This window comes from Salvia hispanica, unplaced genomic scaffold (genome assembly GCF_023119035.1).
Source record: "Salvia hispanica cultivar TCC Black 2014 unplaced genomic scaffold, UniMelb_Shisp_WGS_1.0 HiC_scaffold_446, whole genome shotgun sequence".
Taxonomy (NCBI): Eukaryota; Viridiplantae; Streptophyta; class Magnoliopsida; order Lamiales; family Lamiaceae; genus Salvia; species Salvia hispanica.
Genome location: NW_025952186.1, coordinates 1,020 through 9,958, shown reverse-complemented (window position 1 = coordinate 9,958; position 8,939 = coordinate 1,020). Strand labels below are relative to the sequence as shown.

General features: G+C 36.6%; 1 pseudogene; it reads right to left on the bottom strand.

Moving 5' to 3' along the window:
* Positions 1–262: 262 nt before the first annotated feature.
* LOC125199287 lies at positions 263–2,101 on the bottom strand (annotated as a pseudogene).
* Between the last annotated feature and the right edge of the window lie 6,838 nt (positions 2,102–8,939).

Sequence of the window (8,939 nt, the reverse complement as noted above, 5' to 3'; positions counted from 1 at the left end):
AAAATATCTTAATCCACATATCCATATTATATGGGTGTGATAGTTTAAAAGTAAAAATAGAGTTATACATATAGGAGGAGCTCTTTTCAAATTAATTGTAATTCTTTTAAAAATAAATGAAATATTAAAATATGAGGTGTATTACTCTTTCTGTGTTGTATCAAGCTATTTCTTTTTTGAAGCAAAGAACCATTTCATATTTATTTTTACAAAATATCAAAAACTAAATAATGTTAAAAATAATTTTTTAGAGGATAGATAGTTGGAGAGTAAGAGGATGTATTTCAACATTATGAATGAATACAAAATCCAAATGTATACAATCTATTTAATATGCGGTTCGTCTCTTCTTTCGCGATCCGGGAAAGAACCAACAAAGAAAACCCGAAAATGAGCTTATCTTTCACATTTATTTGAAGCATCAAAAGCTTCTGTTATTATAGCAATAAATTAACAAGAAATTAAACACCTAAACAAGCAGACATAGAAGCTGATAATCACGGGATTTATGCTCCACAATATTCCTTGAGAGGATTCGGCGAAGCCCTACCAGCATTTGTGTAGGAAAAATTAAGGAACTTATAGTAATCAAAAGGCTTGTAGAGCAAAGGGTGATCTTCATTCACCAACTCTTCCAAAGTCTTAATCACGCACCCTTCTTTCGGAGTTGAAAACAAAGCGATAGAGTATCGAGCTTCATCCCCGCTCACCACCACCCTGTGGTTTGGAGCATGTAGATGGCCGTTTGTCCATGCCTGTAATTGACGCTTATTGGTGAAGTAAAATACGAGATTCATTACAAATGAAAAGGCCAAAAATTTATAAAAAAGAAAATTATGATCTCCATTCATGAAAAAATAGTCTCAGCAGTAGATGACGCGTATTTTAATGAGAAATTAGTGAAATGAAGGAAATACATGTTTTGAGTATGTTGTTAAAAATTGGAAAAATAAGATTATTTCATGTAAACGAGGATAGTAGTAACATACATGGAAAGAGCCCCCGACTAAGACAACGAATGAATCAAGTGATGTTGGATCTGCAGGGATCCAAGTTTTGCCATCTTTGGTAAGAATCTGCAAACCGTTAACATGATTGAGCTGATGCAATATGGTGATGATGTTCTTGTCTGTATGGGAATTTAATCCGACCGATGGGTGAGGCGTTCGAGGCGTCTCGTACTTGTGGAAACGACAGAGGTAATCTGTGGAGTTCATGTGTTCGTCTATGTATTTTTCCAGTCCAAAACTCTCCACCGCCATCCGCCTCACAATCTTGTCCAGTTCAGACAGTTTCTCACAATATAATCGAAAATCTTTGCTGTTACAATAGTACAATCAAGAAGGAAATAATCTGTCTTAATGCATAATTTTTTTAGTCAAAATTTATTGTTAGATGAAAACTTAAAATACAATGCACCGCAATTGATGTTTGCAAATAAACACAAACAATATTCAACAAAAAATAATATAAAAAAGAAACTATGTAAAACACTAGTAAATAAGTATCATAAGAGAAACTATTATATGAATCTCAATAGTCAATTCATCAAAAGTTAGCAACATTAACCTTTTTAGTAGATCCGCATGTATTAAAAATGGTCATCAAGATGGTAACATTAATAAATTAAACAAAAAAGGGATTAAACCTGAAAGTGGGATTGCCTTGATCAGGCCACATGAGGTTGACGAAGGTGTCGACTACGTGAGACGAGAGGGCGCCATCAATGCCCGTACTTTCCATGAGTGGACCGGATCGTTTTGGCTAACATAGCCATGAAAAACTTTGCGTGAATTTTTGTTTAGTTGTTTGGTGGCTAAAGGGAGATCGAAATGTTGTCGAATCCCATCACCAACTGATTTCCTCAACTCAAGAGGAATAATGTTGAATGTAGCTTCAAAACACCCATATTCTTGAAGGGCTTCTCGAATTTTGATTTTGGTTGATTCCCACCTTGGAGAATCTTTTTTTCCTAGGTTGCTCAAATCAATCAAAGGGATCTTCATGCTTACAGAACTCATTTTTATGAATAAAAACCTAGGTAGCTCTCTTCTTGTAGGAAAACTCAAATGATCTTGGTTGTGGTTATGGTATAATTTCCATTTTATAGGGCTGTTTATAGATCATGGTTGTGGTTATGCTCTATTTGGTTTGCAAGATTGTAACCGAGATTAAATTTGTAGTGTGTTTGGTTCATGAGATTCAATCCCACAACTCAATACTTGATGGATCATGAGATAATTAGTCATAGCTAACACATATGCCTAAAATAATCTCACAACTCAATCTTAAGTTATACCTTGATATTACTTTATCTTGGAAACCAAACAGGTTTAATTATTCATTAAAAAGCTCATTTAGTAGGGATGGGTAAGCATAAATACTTGTAAACATAGTATGGACGGAACTAACCTAATCCAATCCAATACAGGCTCAAATATGGCCGTACAACAACTAACTCTATACTACTACTATTTTAATTATTTGAACTTTAATTTTAATCTTTTTAAATTATATTTACTCAAATTATTTATATACTTTTCAAAATCTCTTTGCAATTGATTTTTTTGAAATAATTATTGGAAGATAAATTTAAATATACATATTTAATGTTCTATCTGTCTCATATAAATAGTCCACTTCTATATTTGGTGACTTTTTTCTCTAATTAAGTGGAGTTCATTCTCCACTAATACTCCAATCACTTTCTCTCACGGTTTCTCTCATATTTTACCAATTTTGCATCAACCCATGTAATTACAAAGAGAGTAATAATTAACGTGATTCAAAAATCATCTAATAAATATATATGAAATACAATTAAAATTAGAAAACTATAGGAATATATGATTTAATTCTCAAATAAAACAATTTTTAATTTGGATTACTACAGTTTAATTAAAAAATATTAAAAAATACATTTAAAAAAATTGATAAAATAATAATTTAATTTATGGGTTACCCAACCTAGCTTTGACTAGATTGAGTCTAAATTTATAGAAAGAAAATGTAGCCCAATCTAGCCTACTTTGGTCATGGGCCTGAGTCTAGAATGGTCTGGGCATGCGCCGCCAATTGACAACTCATAAATGATGTAATGTGATGGTTGACAATTTATTTGCATTAAAATAAGATATTGATCAAATTTCAATAGTTGTTCTTAATTTTATTTTATTTTTGTTAAAATGAAAAATGCTCAAGCCATGCAAGCAAAGAGAAACAACCCTCACAATCCACAAGGACAAAATACATCCAAACTAACACCAAAACTAAAGAAAAACTAAAAAGTAAAAACATCTATGCCAAGGCTCTAGCCTCTAGGCATCAATAACAAACACCAACCCAAAAATATTTACATGTTAATGGTTTTGGACTTTTGTTTATAATTTAGTTGACAGAAAGTAAATCTTGGATGAATTTTGTCTATGTAATTAATTATACACATTAATTTGGGTTTGGTTCTAGTATAGTACTATTGAATTTTAATGACGAACTAATTTTAAAGACCAAATTAGGGCCATTAGATGTACCTAATTGAGTTGTTTTTTTGATGAGATTCGCTGATGTGTGAATTTGTAACATCCTGAGTTTTCTACCCTTTTATTTGAACTCGAAAGGATGTCGATTTTCAAGATGAAGTGTTTTTTTTCATTTAATCCTTAGTTCTTTTCGAGGCTTGAAAGAGTTTTGAGTCTTCGTGGTCAATCAAGAAGAATTCAAATTCTTTGTTGGAGCCAATTTATTTGAGAAACCTTTTCATAAAATTAATTCTTTTTGGGTTGAGCTCAACTTCTTTTAGAAACCCAAATCAGCATGGTATTTTCATGCGAGCCCAATTCCTTTTTCTTTTCGAAACCTAATCAGCCGAACAAAATGAAAACCGCATTAAGAAGAAAAATAGGAACAAATTAGACAAATCTATTTAGAGGAAAAGAGAGAAGGGGGCGGCGGTGGTATCATGTTGAGAAGAAAACTGTTGGAAAATATAGGATATATGTTGGAAGAGTAATTTAGTTTGGAGGAAATATTTGAGAGGAGAATGGGTGGAATATGTGGGAAATGATTTAGGAGATGTTTTGATGTGGGGAAGAAAGGAACACTCAATTTCTCAAACTTTCTCAACTCACTCAACTTCTCAATTTCTTCAACTTATACAAAATGTTACAACTCTCCCCTATTTATAGGGATTCACTTCATATTCTAGAATTCTCTATAATATTTTATATCTAGATTTTTTCTCCATAAAAATCTAGATATTTTCCTAACATTCTAGGATATTCTACTAAAATATCTAAATATTTTAATACATCCTAATTCTAGAGAATTCTACAAAATATCTATGATCTAGAGAATTCTCTTAAAATATCTAGATATTTTAATACATACTAATATCTAGATAATTCTACTACAAAATCAAGTTTAATTATTTATTCCAACACCCCCCCTTAAACTTGATTTGTCATTCCGAGCAACATCCTGATCTTGATAAAGTCTTCGTACTTGAGGGGCTTTGTGAAAATATCAACAACTTGATCTTGCGATTTCACATACTCGACTTGGATCTCCTGATTTGCAACGCAGTCTCTGATGTAGTGGTAGCGGGTGTCGATGTGCTTGCTTCGGTTGTGGAACACTGGATTTTTGGATAGCGCAATCGCCGACTTGTTATCCACACAAATAGTTGTTGGCTCCTTTTGTGGCCACCCGAGCTCCGATAATAAACTTCTGAGCCATACTGCATGACAAACACTGAAGGTGGCTGCCACATATTCGGCTTCGCATGTTGATAATGTGACAATGGGCTGCTTCTTAGACATCCAAGTGAAGGCAGTGTCTCCCATGTAAAACACATATCCACTTGTACTCTTTCGGTCATCATTGTCTCCAGCCCAATCACTATCACTGTAGCCAACAAGTCTATAATCATTAGCAGCTGAATATAATAGGCCATAGTCGATCGTACCTTTGAGATATCGGAGTATTCTCTTTGATGCCTTGAAGTGGGTAGTGGTTGGATTCTCCATGTAGCGACTTACGAGTCCTGTAGCGTACAATATATCTGGCCTTGTGCAAGTTAAGTACCGTAGGCTTCCAACCAAGCTCTTGTATAGCGTCGGATCCACCTTTTCTTCTTTATCGTTCTTTGATAGCTTGATCCCGCATTCCACCGGTGTATTGATTGGTTTGCAATCCTCCATTTTGAACTTCTTCAGGATCTCCTTTGCGTAGTGTTCTTGTGTGATGAATATTCCATCTTCTCGTTGCTTTACCTCCACTCCGAGGTAGTATGCCATCAGCCCGATGTCTGTCATCTCAAATTCTTTAGTCATGGCCTTCTTGAATTCCTCGAACATTTTTGGATTGTTTCCTGTAAAAATGAGATCATCCACATACAAGCACACTATTAAGATATCATTTCCTTTACTTTTCACATAGAGCGCGTGCTCATGTGGGCATTTGGTGAAGCCGTTATCTTCAAGATATTTGTCGATCCTGGTATTCCACGCTCTCGGTGCTTGCTTTAGCCCGTACAAGGCTTTCTTCAACCTCAACACTTTGTCTTCTTGGCCTTTCACCACATAACCATCAGGTTGCTTGATGTAGACTTCTTTATCAAGAAATCCATTCAAGAAAGCCGACTTTACATCCATTTGATAAATCTTCCATCTATTCTGGACTGCAAGAGATAGTATTAGTCTAATAGTTTCTAAGCGAGCGACAGGAGCAAATACCTCGTCATAGTCGATTCCAGCTCTTTGGCTATATCCTTTTGCGACGAGTCTCGCTTTATATCTTTCAACTTCACCATTGGAATTCTTCTTGATTTTATACACCCACTTGACTCCAATGGCCTTGTGTCCCTTTGGTAGTGACACCAGCTCCCACGTGTCATTCTTCTCGATGGCTTTGATCTCTTCCTTTCTGTTGTTCACAATCAGCAAAAAGGCAAAGTAAGGTGAGATCTTCTAACCTTTCTGTGTCGTCATACACTCCATCCAAACTTCGTGTGCGTTCTATGGCTCTTTCATTCAAGAAAGATGGTGGCGAGTCTCTGACAGCTGATGTGGGAGATGTAGGTGGAGTTGTTTGTTCTTGGTGCTCCTCTCCGGTCTGCTCACCTGCTCTTTGCTCTCCAAATGGTGGTATGAAGGTGAAGTCATTGTCTGAGCCGAAATCCCATACTCCTTCTTCATCGAACTCCACATCTCGGCTAATCATGGTTTTCTGCGAAGTTGGATCATATAACTTATAGCCCTTAGTGTTAGAGTCGTACCCGATGAAGATGAATGGCTTGCTTTTATCATCGAGTTTACTCCTCGTTTGATCCGGTACATGTGCATAAGCTTTGCTCCCGAACACTCTCAAGTGGGCGATCCCTGGTTTTCTCCCGCTCCAAGCTTCTTGAGGAGTCATTCCCCAGACACTTTTTGTTGGAGACCTGTTAGACAGGTATACGGCGCACGCCACTGCTTCTGCCCATAGCTCTTTGGGCAAATTCTTCGTCTTCAGCATACTTCGAGTCATCTCGACGATAGTCCTGTTCTTTCGTTCGGCAACTCCATTCTGCTGGGGGGATCTTGGGACCGTCAATAGCCGCCGAATTCCGTTTTCTTTGCAAAACTCTTGAAACTCCCTAGATGTGAATTCTCCACCTCGGTCGGTCCTCATTGCTTTGATTTGTAGACCGCTTTCTTTCTCGACGGCAGCCTTGAACTTCTTGAATGCGTCACGTCTGCATGGATTAACTCCAATGGCTTCTGTGCTCTCGAACTTGACTCCTTTGGGAACGGCTTTCTGAATTGCTTCCCAACTAAGCATCCTTCACAGAGTTGATCGGGGTGCTCGATGGGTGGTAATCCTCGTACCATTTCTTTATTTGATAGCAATTTCAAGCTACCAAAATTTAGGTGCCCAAATCGAAGATGCCATAGCCAAGACTTATCTTTATAACATGCTTGAAGGCACTTCACCACATCATTTTGAACATTTAATAAAAACATCCTATTCTTGGACATAGGCACTTTGGCAATTAATTCATTTTTGCCATCTCTTATTGAAAGGCTATAATCTTTCATGTGAATGTTATAACCTTTCTCTAAGAGTTGTCCAAGACTCAATATATTGTTTCTCATGTTGGGCACGTAATATACGTTAGAAATAAAATCATGAGCTCCATTCTTCAAACGAATTAGAATCTTGCCTTTTCCTTTAACTGGAATTTTAGATTCATCACCAAAGGAGACGTTGCCACTTACTGATTCATCAAGCTCCACGAACATGCTCCTGTTCCCGCACATATGATTGCTCGCTCCCGTGTCGAGGTACCACATATCATCTTTTCTTCCAGCATCTCCTTTATAAGCTAGAAGAACACATCCATTTTCTTCATTCGTATTCTCCACATAATTGGCCTTCTCTTCAACTTTTGATTTTGTGTCTCTGCACTCGGAAGCATAGTGTCCATATCTATGACAATTATAACACTCTATAGAAGATTTATCGTACCTCGACTGTGGATTGCTCCTTCCTCGTCCCATATTTGGGAACTCCTTTCTTTCTTCATTGTTTGAAAAATATCCTCGTCCACGTCCACGTCCACGAGCATATCCTCGACCACGACCACGATCTTGTCTTTGTCCGCGACCTCTTCCTTGTGGGCCACCACCATTGCTCGAGCTTTCTTCTTTCTCCTTTGGGCTTACTTGCAACTTCAAAAGTTGCTCCACAATTTCTTGTTTCTTCTTTTGTTTCTCCTCATATGCTTGTAGCGAACCCAATAAGTGATCGATGGTCATTTCCTCCAAATCTTTTGTTTCTTCTATTGTAACTACTATGTGCTCAAAATTAGGGGTTAGAGAGCGCAATATTTTCTCCATGATTCTAACATCCTCCAATTTTTCACCATTTCTTTTCATTTGATTTGACACCGCCAAGACTCTTGAAAAATAATCCGAAATTGATTCGGACTCTTTCATATGTAAAGATTCAAATTCCCCTCTTAAAGTTTGGAGGCGTACCTTCTTTACTCGCTCCGCACCAACACATGAGATTTGGAGCTTCTTCCACGCTTCTTTGGCGGTGCTTGCACTCGAGATCTTCTCGAAATCGTCGTCCCCTAGAGCTTGGTAGATGAGATAGAGAGCCTTCTTGTCTCTCTTTCTCGCATCTCGCAATCTATCCCTTTGTTGTTGGGATAGATCGGTCTCGTCTTGCGGCTCCTCGTAGCCATTCTCCACGATCTCCCAAACGTCGTGGGCTCCTAATAACGCTTTCATCTTGATACTCCAATTATCGAAACTGCTCTTATTGAGCATGGGGACTTGGAACGACGACAAGTTAGCCATACTACAGGTAGGAACTTATGGCTCTGGTACCACTTTGTTGGAAAATATAGGATATATGTTGGAGGAGTAATTTAGTTTGGAGGAAATATTTGAGAGGAGAATGGGTGGAATATGTGGGAAATGATTTAGGAGATGTTTTGATGTGGGGAAGAAAGGAACACTCAATTTCTCAAACTTTCTCAACTCACTCAACTTCTCAATTTCTTCAACTTATACAAAATGTTACAACTCTCCCCTATTTATAGGGATTCACTTCATATTCTAGAATTCTCTATAATATTTTATATCTAGATTTTTTCTCCATAAAAATCTAGATATTTTCCTAACATTCTAGGAAATTCTACTAAAATATCTAAATATTTTAATACATCCTAATTCTAGAGAATTCTACAAAATATCTATAATCTAGAGAATTCTCTTAATATCTAGATATTTTAATACATACTAATATCTAGATAATTCTACTACAAAATCAAGTTTAATTATTTATTCCAACAAAAAGTTTTCACTAAGGGGGAGTGTTGAAAAATAGTGAAACTTACCGTTGGAATGGTCAAACTTTTGTTCCATTTTATTTATGTCTTCAGTTACACT